The sequence below is a fragment of the Equus asinus genome, chromosome 12 (assembly GCF_041296235.1).
Source record: "Equus asinus isolate D_3611 breed Donkey chromosome 12, EquAss-T2T_v2, whole genome shotgun sequence".
Taxonomy (NCBI): Eukaryota; Metazoa; Chordata; class Mammalia; order Perissodactyla; family Equidae; genus Equus; species Equus asinus.
In genome coordinates this window covers 6666194-6683099 of record NC_091801.1, presented here as the reverse complement: position 1 = coordinate 6683099, position 16906 = coordinate 6666194, and the positions used below count along the sequence as shown (strand labels likewise).

Here is a 16906-nt window from a genome sequence, read left to right as displayed (position 1 = left end):
ATGTTGGGTGCGGACACAGCATCGCTTGGCACACCATGCTGTGGTAGGTGTCCCACACATAAAGTAGAGGAAGATGGGCATGGATGTTAGCTCAGGGCCAGTCTTCCTCAGCAAAAAGAGGAGGATTGGCAGCAGATGTTAGCTCAGGGCTGATCCTCCTCAAAAAATAAATAAATAAATAATAAATAAATAAATAAATAAATAAAGGATTGTCTTTGGAGCACGATGTCCCTAACAGAGAGCTCTGTAAACTTGCTCATGGTATCAGTGTTGTCCGTCCCTCTAGGCTGTGGACAACGAAGCACATCGAAGGCCCTGTGCTGCTTTCTGGAAACAGACGAGCCTTCTGACCACAGAGGTTCTAGAGAAGAAGCTCTAGAAAGAGGGCTCTCTGAATGCATTTCTGTCCAACTTCTGAGTTCTTCATTGTGTAAGCAAGGATTTCAGAGACCCAAAGATATATTAAGAATAAAAGAAAACTATGAATAGATGACAATTCAATTTTAGCAGTGGCCTCCCCTCTCCCGCTCATCCAGCAAAATTAGACTCCGCACACTAGTTTCCCAGCAAAGGCCCTGCCACCCATCCTTCTCACGAGGGAAAAGCAAAGTGAAAAGCTCCACGTCGGAACATTACTGGTTCTCCTGTGTGTGTCAGGACGACGAGTGAGTTTCAAGGGAGCTAACAGTAGAGGAGGACAGAGGGCGCGTGGCTTCGGCTTATAGAGCATTACAGAAAGGAAAAATGGAAAGAGTTGGTTGCAAGGCAGGAGGCCCAAGTTAGGAAAGGACAATCAGGCCCCTGGTGGCCAGGCTCAGGAGGAGATAAGTACACGCTTCGCCTGAAATGGTTTCTCGCCTGCTGGGGGCACGTGGATGCCTGGGATTTACTGATAAGATCACAGTGCAAGGGGGAGAAGCTGTCACACCAGCTGGGCGGGTGTAGGTGCCACTTACAGAAACCCATTCTCCTGAGCTGAAACTGAAAGTAAACTGAGAAATGAGGGAGCCTTGTGGTTGTTTAATTCCTTCCCATCCTTTTTCAAACATCCCCGCTCCTCCTTCCACAATGGCTTACTACCTACTACAAGACAGGTATCCCGCCTCTAAATTAGTGGTTCTCAGCGATGATGGCTGCATCACCTGGGGGAGTTTTCAAAAACCACCACAGTCAAGGCCCCTCCAGGGCATGTTAATCAGAATCACTGGGGGCGGGCCCTGGGCATCACTAAGGGTTAAACCTCCCCAGATAATGCTCCTATGCAGCCAGCATGGAGAGCCACTGCTCTACAGGTAGCTGGCCAGAAAGCGGGTGAGAGAGAAAGGAGCACGGAGTGGGTGGGGGACATATTTAAATGAGGAAGGGAGTGGCAGCAGTGACCAGGTGAGGCCCTGTGGACTGTCAGCTCTTTCACAACAGGAAATGTGGTAACGAGAAGAAACGTGTGCAAACTCAGGAAGACACTTGGAGAGAGAAGACAGCTGCAAAACCAAGACACGGCAGGTTCAGCTCTTTCAAGTTGGGAGATGAGAGAGGAAATACTTGCGAAGAGGTTGCAAGACCTGCGAGAAGGCTGCCGCTGGAGCTGGAGTAGGAGGCAGGTGTCAACTAAGACACCTCGGACGAGTCTGGATAGGAAGGGCGGGGTGCATACTTCCACTCCCAGACGGCTGAAAGGCCATGGTTCAATGTCTTCTCCCATTGATGGTTCGCCTTTAGATGGAAATTCTGGTGTCACACTTAAAGCAATTAAGAAGTTTTAAAAAAGGAGGTTGCAAATAATAGCAACACAGTCCCTAGACATGCTCCCCACTGCCTATCAAACATCCAGAACTATGACCGCAGTCACTCGGCTGACCTCTGGCTCACATTGCTCTTTGGGAACTTATTACTGCCTTGACAATGTTTTGAGTCCTCAGAAGGTAAAATTCTCGGATGTCTCTATAAACATACAACTTTTCTCTGATGCAGGTGTTAACACTACACTCTCTTTCCTTTGATTTGCAGAAATTGAGTCCCCTTGCTCGTAAATGGGTACCACAATGCATAGCATGTTCTGCCTAAGTAACCTGGTCACGAGAGAGTGCATGCTCACCTGCAACTAAAGCAAGTTTTACACATTGATCAAAACATGCATTCACATTCATGACGGGCCTATAGCTCCTTAGGAATGCCACGGAAAAGCAGTTAAAACTCACTGCTACACAGTTACAATTATCTGAGTCCCATGGTCGGAATCTGGAAATTAACAAAGATGTGAAATTTATGGTTAAAAGGCTAACAAGGCTTGCCAAATACCATTAGGCAAATTATATAAGATGATTATGGAGAATTTTTAAGAATTTGGAACAAGTCTGAAATGCCTCGCTTTGGGAAGCTGTCTTCCTTCTAAGTTGGGAGTCCAGTAAATAACTCTGTGCCATTTTCTCCATGTCTTTATCTTTCTTGAATTCTAAATATCTTTATCTCAAGAAAATTTACTCTAGTGGATTCTTTACTTTGGTTTTCATCTCTTCCTAGAGCTGTTTAGTCTCACTGCCCAAGACATGGGATGGGTGTGAAGGTTAGCAAGCAGGAATCTGGGGCTACTTGGAATGACAGCTGGCATTACCTTTGAATTTTTCTCCAAAGACATCTTTTTGACCCAACAAAGCTGTCTTCATCTTCCGGGGCCCTAGGGCCTAGGAGGGCTGGAGCAGATGAACATGGCTATAAACCAGGCCTATAGCAGAGAGGTGAAACCAAAACCACAAGAGAATGTAGGTCTGGCTGGCCATAACACATCCATACTTGGCCTTCATCCACCAAAACGGAACAGCTAACTTGGCATTTTGTCAAGTCTGATGGGAAGCTAATGAAGTGAAAGAAAGACAAGTACACCCATGGCTAACTTGCAGGAAGTGTGTATGTGGCAGAGGAGATGGGGCCGTGGGAGCTGGAAAGAGGATGGGACAATTATTTCACATTTAATATCCTGGGAGACATTGGAACAGGTTTACAAACCTTTATCCACAATTTTCAAATGCAAAACGTTCTGAAAACAGAGTTTTTTTGTTACTTTGCCACCAAATGAATTTGCTCTAAAAACTGACCTGACCTGACATCAGGTGATTTCGTCTTTTTCCTATCCAACTAAACGTGAATATTCATCCACTTTGCTACAGAAATTATCGTGTTTCTTGAATGCCATGGGAGTATTACATAAGATACAGTATATAAACTGTATTACCTTTCTAAAAGCTGAATTCTGAAAGACATTTGGCCCCAAAGGGTCTGGCTAAGGGATTGTGACGAGGACACAACTCCCCAGACAGGTGAGTTCTCCAGATTTAATCCTTTTGTAGCTTTCCCACATCAGGCTTCTCCTTCGCCACATTTTCCACTTTATTAGTCTGAGAATTTGGAAACTAAGAGTACGACAACCTGCATGGTAGCGTGTGTCTGGGACAGGTAATATGACAAATATAAACATGACACTGATCTTCAAAAAGATCTCAAACTATATTTTTATTGTAAAAATTAATATTCCCAATAAAATGTCCACAGATTTTGCCAAAAGGCTGGCAGTGGGAATGTGGAGTGACCATCAATGGGCACAAGGGATCTTTTGGGGTGACAGAAAAGTCCTAAAACTGGATTGTGATGATAGTTCCATAATTCTGTAAGTTTACTAAAAATCAGTGAATTGTACACTTAAAAGAGAAGACTCTTATAGCATGTAAATTACACCTCAGTGAGGATGTTAAAAAACCAATATCCTAAATTTCTAAAGCAATACTTTTTATGGCAACATCTCCTCTTTTTTCCTGATGTTTCAAATTAATACCAGTTCAAATGGGGGAAGATATGGGCAATAAATGGGACTCATTCCTGATTATTATGAGAAAATAAGAAATTTCACTCACAAACGACTAATTTTACAGCTCGATAGAGAACATGATTTTTTCGAGATCTTCCCCTGTACTTAGCAAATGAAATCGAATTTATTTCTATTTTAACATGTTATGCACACCTCTCTAATTACAGCATGTGTCCCATCAAACAGTATTTTATTTATCAGTCATCTTGCAAAGAGAGCGTAAGGTCCCGAGGGCCAGGACTAGGTCAGTCTTCCCTGTATTTTCAGGACCCAGTAGGTACTCAATGAATCATTACACTGAATGCAATGATTCCTTCACCAGAACCATTTATCACATTTCCATTGGCTTGAACAACAGAAAGCAAATTAAACAGACATGCCCCACCTTCTAGATCAACCTCAGCACTGTTGCCATTTTAGCCTAACAGCTCTTCCCTGCGCAGGGCTGTTTTGTGCACTGTAGAATGTGTCACAGCATCCCTGACTTCTACTCACAACATGCCTGCCGGTAGTGCCCCGTTTCCAGTTGTGACAACCAAAAATGTCTTCAGACATTGCCAAATGTCCCCTGGGGGGCCAAAGTCACCCCTGGTTGAGAACCACAGCTCTAAACAGAAAGCGCATAAGACAGATCAAACCAAACCAACAACACTTTTCACATTATCACTTCCTGGAGCTGGTGAGAACGGCAAGAAAGAAAAAGCACACAACTAGCAAATGATGATTCTCTGACCACAGGCCTTGGCACATTATGGGGAGAAGAAAAAGAGAGAACCTCTGTTTACCCTCCTTGTAACTGCAGAGACACAAAGGGCTTAATCTAATGCAAGACACAGTTTTCAGGACAGGTGGAGCCGGGAAAATACTCAAGGATCCAAATGCCAAATGGCCCATGGCTATAAAAGCAGCATGCTCATTGCCAGCGCGGGGCTGTTTATTATGAACTGTATCTAGGAGAACAATTCTGAAAATGCTATTGAATATTTATTAAAAGAAAAGATCTATAATAATTCAGGTCCTGACATGCTACTATCAGCGAATCACTCAGCCAGTTGGAAGGGTTAAGAATTGTGGTGGCAGAAACCATTAAATTAAGCGTACGCTTAATACTTCAGTGTTTTTTCTCAACAACCATCATGTTTAGCAATCCTGTTCCAAACATCCCAGCACAAAGCCTGAAAAGCCGCTATTTGCATTATATGCTTTTAGCAAGACTCCACACTTCTTCGCTTCAATTCTACTTGGAGATACTCAGTATTTCACACTGACGTTAAAGTTCAAGATGCACATTTTGGGCAAGCTGGCCACTACATAATAAAGCAAAGAAAAAATATTCTTGACACTATCCAAATACGCTTAAATATTTATCAAGATTTCTAACACTTCAAAGCAACTTTTTTATTTAGGAAAACAAAGAAGTACACTTTTAACCTCAACATCAAATGACGATAAGTGACGACATTCTCGTTTTCAACTACTTCTATATTTCTTACAAATTTATGACGTATAAGAAAAAGCTACAGTAGGCAGTTACGTGTCAATTCCTAACATCTGAAAAGAAAGCATATCTTTTTTTTTTAAAGATTTTATTTTTTTCTTTTTTCCCCCAAAGCCCCCCAGTACATGGTTGTATATTCTTCGTTGTGGGTCCTTCTAGTTGTGGCATGTGGGACGCTGCCTCAGCGTGGTTTGGTGAGCAGTGCCATGTCCGCGCCCCGGATTCGAACCAACGAAACACTGGGCCGCCTGCAGCTGAGCGCGCGAACTTAACCACTCGGCCACGGGGCCAGCCCCAAGAAAGCATATCTTTTTAAATTGTTTGTAAAAATATTTTTATTTTTCTCTGTGTGCCTGCTGGTCAACACAAGCAGGTTTCGGACTCTGAAATTAATCAGGTAATTCCTAAACCCGCTAAGAGAGAGAACGTACACAATATGCAAAAGCTCTCTATTCAATCAAGCCCTAACTGTACACATAATTATGGTATTCAAATTAGAGTACTAATTTAGACATGTTCCATCATGTCAAGTATACACTAACGTAAAAGTTTCTGAATAAAATTTAATAGGAAGAAAAAAGAGGTACAGAAAACTTACTCTTTTTAGAAAATGAAAACTCCTAGTACATAATATTAAAATATACACTCATGGAAAGATTAGTAGGAAATGCAGCTTAATTCTTCATCTTGGTAGTGAGTAATAAACACAGTACTGTCAGATCACCTCAACAGATTACTAACTCTGTGCCCTGGATTATCATATTTGCATTTGGATGACTTTGGGACACATCAGGCATGAAATGGCCAAATTAATTTTCATTTTACTTCATTTGCGTTTCCTCACATACTATTATAAATACAAAATGCAAAAATATATAAAATACCATATTACTTTATATTGTTATTTAAATTTTCATACGCAAACATTATAATTTCTGAACTATCCTAGGCGAGGCTACCACAATGTACCATGTGTAACGATAATTACTAGAACTAAGAGAGTTACCTAACCTTTTTATAAAACTTTCAAAAATTTATAAATGTATGGTCATTTAAAAAAATCAGCACCTATAACAAAAGATCAACCAACTCAATGTCACAAGTGGATAAGCCCTTTTGGATTCAACGTTTCCTACTAAAGCTAAAACGTCAAATTGGCCCCATGAAGCTTGAAATTGAGATTTAAGGATAAGCACTAGCACCAACATTTTGCTACTTGCTAGAAATTGCTTTCATCTGGAAATTGCCAGTTAGTAAGGCTCACAGAAATTTTTTGCAAAATAAGAAAATGTAGCATCATAGATTTTTCAAACAGCCATAAAATTCCATGCATATTTCATGATTCTAACATTACTGTATATGAATAGCTAACACTTGCTCTAACAGCAGCAAAATTAGGTAAATCATAATTTTAGGATATCAGGAGCCAAAAGACAAGTTGTAAAACTAAAATTAACCCTTTAGATTTATCCTGCATCATTTTACACTGCTTAAGAAAAAGACAAATGCTTTAATACTTTTGCAATAAATGAGTAACATAATAGCCACTTTGGCAAGATATAGCAAGCTGCATCATAGAACATATCTGGAGAATTCAAGAATGATAGTATAAACAGAAAAACAACAGTTTAAACTTCCTTTGGCTGATTTTTATTTCACATGTATGCACACATACATGCATGCACAGAATGCTTCTCACATTGCAGCAACCGGAAAACAAATTTCCATTGTATCACCAACAGCAAGTCGAACTACAATAATTTTGCAGTTTAAACTATTGAATCCTTTTTGTTTTATAACAGATGCTTTTTTAAAGTTTTTAAGATGACAGAAAAAGATGTTCATTTTGTCAAATAAGAGTTGCCCCTCATCTAACTTAATCACATATATTTGCATAAATAACCTGTGGTCCATCAAATATAGAGACCGTGGCCAACTCAGTTTCTATGGTTGGTGCTTGAGAAGACTAATAAAAAAATCTCTTAAATATTTCACCCCCTTATCTTTCCTTAGTTGCTATTCATGAAGGCACAGGCAACATGGTGGGGTGCTAAGAATCCCCAATTTTAAGTCAGAACGCCTCACTTTGGGTCCTAGCAGCTCTACCATTTATTAGCTGTGCTATCAACGAGCAGATTTCTGAACCCTCTATCTCAGCTCCTTCTTCTCTATCCTGGGAGCAATTCTACCTTTAGATCAAAATTAAAGGACTGAAATGCATGACATTAACGAAAACACATGGCAATTACTTCCATCATCCCCAAATACTCCAGTTTGTCTATAACAGAACAAGGCCTGTTTTTATAAGACAAGTGAAAATGATAGGAAACTGTCCTCAACATATCTCAAATAAACCAATGAGCCAAAAGGCTCATTAATAACTATAAAAGGATTGGTTCAAGGGTCCAAATCCTCTGAAAATGCTATGGCCATGATAAAAGCTTAGTTTTTGTAAACTGTCAAATAATGTGACATTTGTCACTTTCCCTTTTGGTGTGCTCATTCAATGACACAACGAGACATACCCATTATGAAGAACCAAGCACCTTATGCACCAACAAAGTGATTCTTCCATTCTTCCCACTTTCCCAAGTGCTCATGTCCTGCTGTCAACGAAGGAGAGAAATTAACGGAAAAGGAAAATGAGAAATGACAATTCTATTCAATAGGCAGCTTGAGACACAGGATCATGCTTTATTCATGATTTTATTTCTTATTTCTTTCCCTTACCTCCATCCCCACTCATCTTCCACATAGTAGGTCTTCATGTTTTTTGACAGGCACTGAAATCTACATGAGAAATAGCCACCATCATCTGTGTAGACACAAGCAACTTAACAGTCAGACCTGTCCCTTTGCGCTCTGCCTTGCCTTTCTATTTCATTCCTTTCGTCACCTGGCTCCCATTCCATCCAGCAGCTCATTCCGCTTTGCCTCTGGCTTCTGCCACTTTGTGTCCTAGGACTTGTCAAAAACTGCTCTCACTTAATCTTACTATTCCATCTGCTCGTCTTCTGCCTGCCACCTTGGCCTTCATCTTTTTTTCCATTCCACGCATTCTCCCCGGCAGCTCAGAACCTCAAAAGCAACTTCAAATACACCAAAGACTTGCAAACCTATATTTCCAGCTCAGCCTCTGTCTTGAATTCCAGAACCACAGGCTGGAACAACTGTCAACTGAATCTCAAGCCTGGAGGTCCCTCTGGTGCCTCACATTACATAAATCCACACCTGAATTAGTCATCTTCCCCTGCGCACTGCGCCATCTTCTGTATTCACCATCACGAGCAGTGGCACCTCTGTGCATTCAATTACCCAAGCCAGAGACCTGGGGGTCATCCTTAAAGTCACCATGCCCTCCCTACTTCTCCCCTCCTCCTCCTCTCCCAACTCTATCAGTCTCAGTTCAGACCTCAAATCCACACCAGGATTCAAGAGTTTTTTTACGCAACTTCTCTTTTCCACTCCCCCATCCTCACACCCCATCCATTCTCTACCATACACCCAGAGCGATCACTCTAAAAGAACACCCCAAAATGATCAACTTCACCTGGACCAAATACAGCTCACAAGACCCTCCTGAAAGTGGCTCCAGCCTCTGCTCTCCATCTTCAGGCTCATCACTGCCCCTGATGTGCACCAGCGACATGGAACGACCAGCTGTTCCACAGACGCTCGGCTGTCTTCAGTGCCTTCACTGCACTGTCTTCCCTGGTCCCTCTGCTCAGAATGGTTTCCGCCAGCCCACTCCCATCCTCAGCTGCCTAGTCCCTGCTGACTCGCTCTTCCAGACTCAGCTCTAGCCCTACGTCCTAAGGGAAAGTCATCCCTTGGAGTCAGGTGGCCCTGGCAGAGCTTGGCATCCTCTGTGCACTCGTTGCAACTGCTGCTCAGCATCTTTTCCCCTCATGAGACTGAGATTTTGGAGGGCAGTGAGAGGAATCTTCTTACATCCGAGGTTTCTTCATCCAACAACATGCCTGGTATCATATCACTATATATCTGGTGAACGCATAAATGAGGAAACATCACTCCAGGCAAACGTGCGAGCTGCCAGTGACGGATTACATGTGAATTAGAAGTTCACGGCTCTCCTTAGAAAGTGTCGGGGACAAAATAATAAGGCCACTTGGGCTGCAATTCCCAAGTGTTGAATGCAGAGGTTGTGGTGTTCCTGTGTGTAGCTATGTGACAGATTGGCTTTTTGTTTTAAGTAAAAGAAAAATCATTGTCTTGTGTGGTTTTATTGCCTCTGACTTACAACACGAGCTGCCTCGACATTCAAGATTCCCAGTAGCTTCAGCAGGTTGAACCACAATGGGCGTGAGGGAGGAAGGAGCAGAGTTAGGGGTAAAGGGCAGGAGTGAGCAGAAGCAACATTAACAGTAATGATGGAACCACAAATGCAATGACACCTGAGGACTCCCCTGATCACCGTTCATTCCTCAGAGAATAAATGCACAGAAAGGCTACCTGGGGCTCCCCAAAGACCAAAACAACAGACGACAGCACTGCTGACTCAGTCGCACCTTTTCAGAACATCAGTTGAAGCTGATCACTTGTGAATGAACACATGACATGGTATGTAGGGATTGGGTTCTACAAAATGGCAGAGGAAGCTACAAAGCCACTGCTGATCAATTAAAAAAAACATTTTTTTCGTTACTTGCCTACTTCGTAAAGTTCAGAGGGTTTCAAGTGCCCTGTATTTTAAGCAAAGGCCCCCAGTTAGGCCAAATTTCCCTGTCCTCTGTAATGAAGTCTACTTGAAGAAAATTGAATTTTTCACAAGTATTTAGTCACTCACAGGTTTGAAAATTGTACAGTCTTATAAAATGAAGGAGGGGGAGTGGTTGGGACATCAACACGATATGCTAAAGTCTTATAACAAGAATAACTAAAACCCCAAGGGATACGAAGAACTTATTGAACAAATGTCAGCTCCACCATAAAACTAAAAAATGGGGGGGTGGGCGGAGGGGAGGGTCTTGAAAATATTATCAGTTCATTTTAACTTCTGTCCTTTTACTCTGCACTTGTCCTGGCCTGAGAATATAACACAGACACAGAAGACGGATGCAACGTTCCTATTTGTAGACAGCCCACTTGAATCTTACTTGTTAGACAGACATATTCATTTACTTTAAAAACCACAGTCGCATTGTGAATAACACATGACACTGTTGTAGTAATGTTCCTTACTGATACCTTTTTGATTTATTTTTATTATTTCTTTAAAGGTATGCTTTATTGGTGAGGAAGATTGGCCCTGAGCTAACATCTCTTGCTAATCTTCCCTTTTTTTCCTCTCCCCAAAGCCCCAGCACATAGTTGTATATCCTAGTTATAGGTCATTCTAGTTCTTCTATGTGGGATGCTGCCACAGCATGGCTTGATGAGCGGTGTGTAGGTCCATGCCCAGGATCTGAACTGGTGAAACCCAGGATGCCAAAGGAGAGCGTGCAAATGTAACCACTCAGCCACGGGGCCGGTCCCTTTTTGTGATTTAAATACACCTTTTTTTTTTAAATCACCCGAGAAAATCTCAGGTCTCTGCACTTCCCTTTCTTTAACGAGAGAATAACGCAAGTCCCTGACCCCAAACACAGCTAAAGGGAACGTGCATCTCCAGGGCGTCCCATTATCAGTTGGAGACTCTGTGTTTCCTATTTCACAATGCTAACATGTGGGGTTCTTTTCTGAGCTTGTTGCATGAACTTACAGGAAGTTCTTCTCTACAAAGACAAGGAGACGACACTATCTGTGCAGTCATTGTCAGCTGCTGGCCCTGGGCAAGAAGGTGGGCACCCGCCTCTCCACCATCCCATCAGCCCTATCCCAGGGTCACTGTGGGGACCACATGAGACAAGACAGAGTTATCCTGAGAAGCACAAATATAGCACCTACACAACACAGTCCAACTATCAGGAAGGCTGCAAAATCGGAGGCAGGAGAATGCTCTGTAAGGAGGCCCGGCCTCGTCAGATGGCCCTGAGCTCCAGCCGTGGCTCCAAAATTCACTAGTGTAACCTTTGACATGTACCCTGGGCCCTCAGTCTCCACTTCTGCAAAAGAAAGGATAATAAAGTAACTACCACATAAGGTCACTACGAGGATTAAAGTAAATTCTGTATGTAAAGTTCTTAGCAGGGCAGACAGCACGTGGTAAGCGCTGCGTGTTCACTAGTCATTCCAATTCTTATCCAGAAAGCACGACCAGTAAGGACCAGAAATGTGGCAGATAAATCATGCTCAGAGCCATCTTCCTCCTAAACCCACCCAAGGTCTCCAACTCAGCGATGTCCCATCCTTGAGGGACCATCTCTGTCATGTTGTATAGGAACTGCTTGCTTGTATAACAGAAATTTCTATAACGCCCCAACTCATCTCTCACGGACATATGACGCAAGAGATATAGAAATATTATCAGCTCCTGACTCCCCAAGCCCAAAGCGAAGATAATTCAAAATAGTAGATATGAGTGGGGAGAGGAAACAATCTTCACTCACTTACATCCATATTAAAATTAGCTTGTATTTCTTGTCCATGTTGACAGCAAGGGAAAGCTGGCTGTCAGAGGAAAGCTAGTTGGAGATTTAGAAGTGGCCACAGATAAGCCAATATATAGATAGCACAGACAAGAAAGAAAACAGAACTATATGTAAGTTCTGAAGAATTAGTTAAAAGTGTATTATGGACCCAGCTCAAGTCGCAAAAATTGATCAGGGAAAATTTTACTACAGAATAACCCAAAAACAGAGGAGCATTTGAAATGTAAGTACTGATTAAAAGGGAATATCTGTACGCTGAAAAGGAGGGCTAAAACTGAAATAGAAGCTATCTCAGAGAGTTGTGGAAAGACTCAGCTGATGGCAAAGGCTTTTTTTGGCACACAGTGTCTGGTACTGTGTCCCCAGGCACACTAAGGCCCTCTCCCAGGGAGTTTTAATTTTATTTTTAATTGAGATATAATCGACATATAACATTATATTAATTTCAGGTACACAACATAAGGAATCATTATTTGTATATACTGCAAAATGATCACCACATTAAATCTAGTTAACATCCATCCATCACCACATACAGTTACTTGTGATGAGAACTTTTAAGATCTACTCTCTTAGAAAGTTTCAAATATGCAATACAGTGCTATTAACTACAGTTACTATGCTGCACAGAGAGTTTTGATATATATATAATTTTTTTTGGTGAGGAAGATTGGCCCTGAGCTAACATCTGTTGCTAATCTTCCTCTTTTTGCTTGAGGAAGACTGTTGCTGAGCTAACATCTGTGCCAATCTTCCTCTGTTTTCTATGTGGGATGCTGCCACAGCATGGCTTGATTAGCGGTGTGTAGGTCTGTGCCTGGGATCCAAACCCACGAACCCTGGGCTGCTGATGCAGAGTGTGCCAACTTAACCACTATGCCACTGGGCTGCCCGGAGAATTTTGATTTTAAAAAAGGAAAGCCAACTTAGAACAGCTGCCTTGGGGTACCTTTCGGTGGTAGGACGCATTAGCTAACAGGTTGAATGAAATACTAAATCAGTCTGTGAGCAGTCTGTTGCCTGTGTGCCTTATCCAGTAATTACATTTTACTATCTAGAAAATAAAGTAAATATTTACCAAAGGGTGGGAACACCATGTGGTATCTGGACGATAACCTGAGAAAGCCACAAAAAGAGCCGTGGCCTCTCAAGCATTCCCAACCTCTGGAAGTCAGGTGACAAGTGCAACAGCCTATGGACCAGACTTCTAACAAAGTACTGTTCACCCAGGGCCCCGGAAGCTACTTCCCACAACACTGGTACTAAGGCCTCGAGGCAGCACGCTTATTTAATGTGGAGGACACATTATTTCCATTTCTGAATACACAGTACAACATGCACCAGAGTGCAAGGCCTCTCCCTCCCTCTGGGAGTTCCCCAGTGGGGACCGAATTCACACCCAGGGATGGTGTGGATCCGTTACTGCTGCTCGTGGTGGTTTCCGAGGCTGCGTGGATGGCTGCAGCTGCATCTGCAGGCAGGAAACGGCCCACGGAGCACTGTCCTCCGGGGTGAACTGTGACATCATACCAACTTTTTTTCTTGACTCATGGCATATATGAATAGGGAAGTGAAAAGCAACTGAAGCCACTTCGAACTGAAGGGGAAAACTCACTTCACCTGCTGGGGCCTCTGCCACTTGCTAGGGTAGGCAAGTTATTTACCAACGATGTGACAATAATAATAGCTCCCGGTCATGGAGAGCTATGTTGTGAATGCTGCTGAGTACTTTGCATAACTTAATGCTTAACTTGAATTTCCTCACCTATAAATGAAAGATGATGACGCACCTATTTCATTATGTTATTATGAGGATTAAAGAATAGGGGGAAAAAGCACTTTCAAGTCGAGGCGGCACGATCAAAAAGATCCAAAACAGACAGACATGGGTTAAAATCTCAACTCCGATTTCCACTATTTGATCTCACGGAGCTTCAGTTTCCTCACCTCCAGAGTGGAGATGAAGCCACCCACGCCAGTGAGGAACCGAGAGAGACAGTAAGCCAAACCCCAGCTGTCTGCATCACTGGGAGGTGTTCAATTATTACTTGTACCTCACTCCTATTATACACGTGAACTGCTTCTCTTCTCCGTCGGCAGCCATTCAGTGTCTGTAGTATCCAAAGATGCGTGTCCTTCCATAACAATGATACTGTCACACAGTCTGATACGCCAGACACGGGTTGAACAGCTTCATGTCTATGAACTCATTTAGTCCTCACCACAATCCAGGGAGGTAGGTGCTACTCTTATTCCCATTTTACAGATGAAGACACCGAGGCACACAGTCTAGGTAACCTGCCCAGATTCAAAAAGATGGTACCAGAGCCGGCAGCCCGGGGTACCCAGTCTGTCCTTGTAACAATGATGCAAAAGTGCTTTTGGGGGTCAACTTGCTGGAGATTTCATGCTTTGATTTATCTCTTGTAAAGATCAGCAATGGATGGTCTCACCGACCACAATGTGTTGACTTGACTACCTTTTCAACCTTTGAAATACCATTTTGTGTATTTGCTTAGAATTCTTTAAAAAACTATGACACGTTTTAAAATGAGGTGCCTATAACTAGTTCATCTCGTTCTATATGCTGGAATAACATAAATAAATGTCCTTTTTCTCTCAACACGACCTATATAAATCTTACATTAAAATACACTCCTGAGTTTTGGGTTAAACAATTATTACACGTCCAAATTAAAAAATTAGGGCAGCCTTAATGTTATCTGTTTTGTTAAATTAATGACTTCTATACCAAATAATCTGAATATTCTCCTTATTTCTAATGTCCACTGTTTTAACAGTCACTGCAGTACCGTATGGTATTTCAAAGTATTCCTTTTACAAATTTAATCAACTCCAATATTAAATATCAGTGATGACAATCTATTGCTCTGCTTTAAAGGAAGCTCTAGGGGACCAATAAGAAAGAAAGGTTAAAGAATTCTATCCTTCAAAGTGCGACAGGACAGCTACCTATAAATCATGCTCTTTCTTTATTAAGATAATTAAGCCCATTGGTACACTTCACTTGCAGACTTTTAACTCTCAACAATTGTCAGGCAGGAACAATTTCCACTTTTTCTAAAACAAAGGGGATGTGTTCAGAAGGGGTCCCTCTGCAAGCTCTCTGCACAATGCACGCTATTTTAAAACATGATTTATGTGTCTAATTCCTGAAGCTGCCTTGGAAAATATACTGGGCTTTTCCCCGCATGCTCCCTATTAGGACAAGACTCTCCAATTTGAAGAGCGCACTCTGTTTCAGACTACAGGCCGCTATATCATGTCAGCATTTTCATTAAATTCTGTTCAAGCTGGACCTTCCACAAATAGAATGGAAAGCCACAGCTGCAGCCACTGCAGAGACAGAGTTCTCCCGACGGGCACTTACATAAGAGGCGCAGGACAGTCAGGGCGAAGGAAACACAAGTGTCATCCTCTGAATCCTATTCCTTGAGGACTAGCCCGCATTCTTCAAGTGCATGAAATCACATACACAGAATGGATTTCTCATTTTATTTGTCTTATAGCACAAAACGCTGGATTGACGTGTAAGTTTTTTCCCTTAAAGGACTGGGATCCAATTATTGGAAACGTTGGCAACTTCTGCCTAGAGGAAGAGCAAAGTGGGATGCGCGGGAAGCTCGGAGGCCTGGGAAGGGAAGGCTTAGCTCCATCCCCAAAGATCCACCGCATCCAGGAATACGACAGGAGTCACTCCCCTGAGGACTTAGGATAAAGGTGACAAGACTCTGCACGCACCCCCAACCCCCCCAACACACACACCCCCAGAGTCAAGAAGCTGGGCATGTGCCGTCAGCAGCAGCCGAGATGCCCTGGGAGCACCTGTCCTCTCCCTGCACATCGCCACCGGCACGGCCGTCAGAGGCCGGAGCTCCCGCCCGGACCGCAGCCTCTCCCCGCGGCCGCGGCCGCTCTCCTCACCAGAACTCCCGCAGCTGGAGCCCTGCGACCGAGAGGGGCCGCCCCCTCTTCCCACGACAGGCAGATGCTGAAAACCAGCCTCGCCTTCCCCGGCTCCCTGCAACTTCGGAAACTACGGTCAACTTACCGGGACGCGGAGACAGGGCGCCTTCGGGGGGCCGTGCTGCCCCAGCCGCCTCGCTCCGCCGTGCCCGGCGCGGGGACCTGGGCAGGGCGCAGCGCCCGGCGGCGGCGGCGACAGCGGCGGCGAGCGCGGCTGCACCGGCGCGCGGCCCCGGACGGCGGCGCTCCGAGCGCCCGCGCGCGGCTCGGGCTCGGGCTCGGCGGGGATCGCGGCCCCGGCAGGACGGCGGCAAGCGCAGAGCCAAGGCGCTGGCACCCGCACAGCCGCAGCGCGCTCCGGGCGCCGGGTCACATCGCGGGCGGCCGGGCTCCGCCGGCCCGCAGAGCGCCCTCGCCGCCGCGCCGCGAGAATGACAGCCGCCGAGGCCGGGCGGCCGGGCGGGCGCGGGGCGCCAGTGCGCATGAGCCCGGCCCGCTGCGGCACGTCACCCGGAGGGAGGAGGGTGGAGGAGGGAGGAAGGAGGAGGCTGAGGGAGGAGGGAGGCAGCGGTGGGGAGGGAGGGGGCGCGCCGGGCGGGGCCGGGCGGGGGGCACCCGGGCGCAGCGCCCTGCCCGCGCGCCCAGGGTGTACAGGAAGTCTCCCGCCTCGGAGGAGCTGAACCTCCAGCTGTGTGGGTGAACTTGTTTGTCTCCAGAGCCCATTGTCCCTTAAGAACCACTGTTTACTCTCAACCGTCTTTAGGACGCCGGGCAGGCCCGCAAAAGCCGGTGCAACTCAGGTTATCGCTGAACCTGGAAGGGCTGCGGTTTAGGGACAGTGGCCTTCCGCCTGGGAAAATACCTTGGGCAGCTTGTCAGAGCCCTTTGCCCCGGCCGCGCCCCGGAATCCAGAGGGAGGACGTGAGAATCTCCGGGTGGGGCCCAGGTATCAGGAGGTTGTAAAGGTGCTCAAGTGATAGCGAGGGAGGTGTATCCAGCAGAGCTTCTCAA

The 16906-nt window shown here is 44.5% G+C and overlaps 1 protein-coding gene across 2 annotated transcripts in view; it reads right to left on the bottom strand.

The window, feature by feature from the left end:
* The window catches only part of PAG1 (phosphoprotein membrane anchor with glycosphingolipid microdomains 1), a 136947-nt gene extending 120827 nt beyond the window's left edge, over positions 1-16120 (bottom strand). Inside the window, exon 1 of one of the 2 annotated variants that reach the window (XM_070481002.1) lies at positions 15981-16120. The gene's annotated coding sequence lies outside the window, so the exon portion shown is untranslated. The remainder of the gene's footprint in view (positions 1-15980) is intronic. The other variant, XM_070481004.1, reaches the window with a different exon arrangement.
* Between the last annotated feature and the right edge of the window lie 786 nt (positions 16121-16906).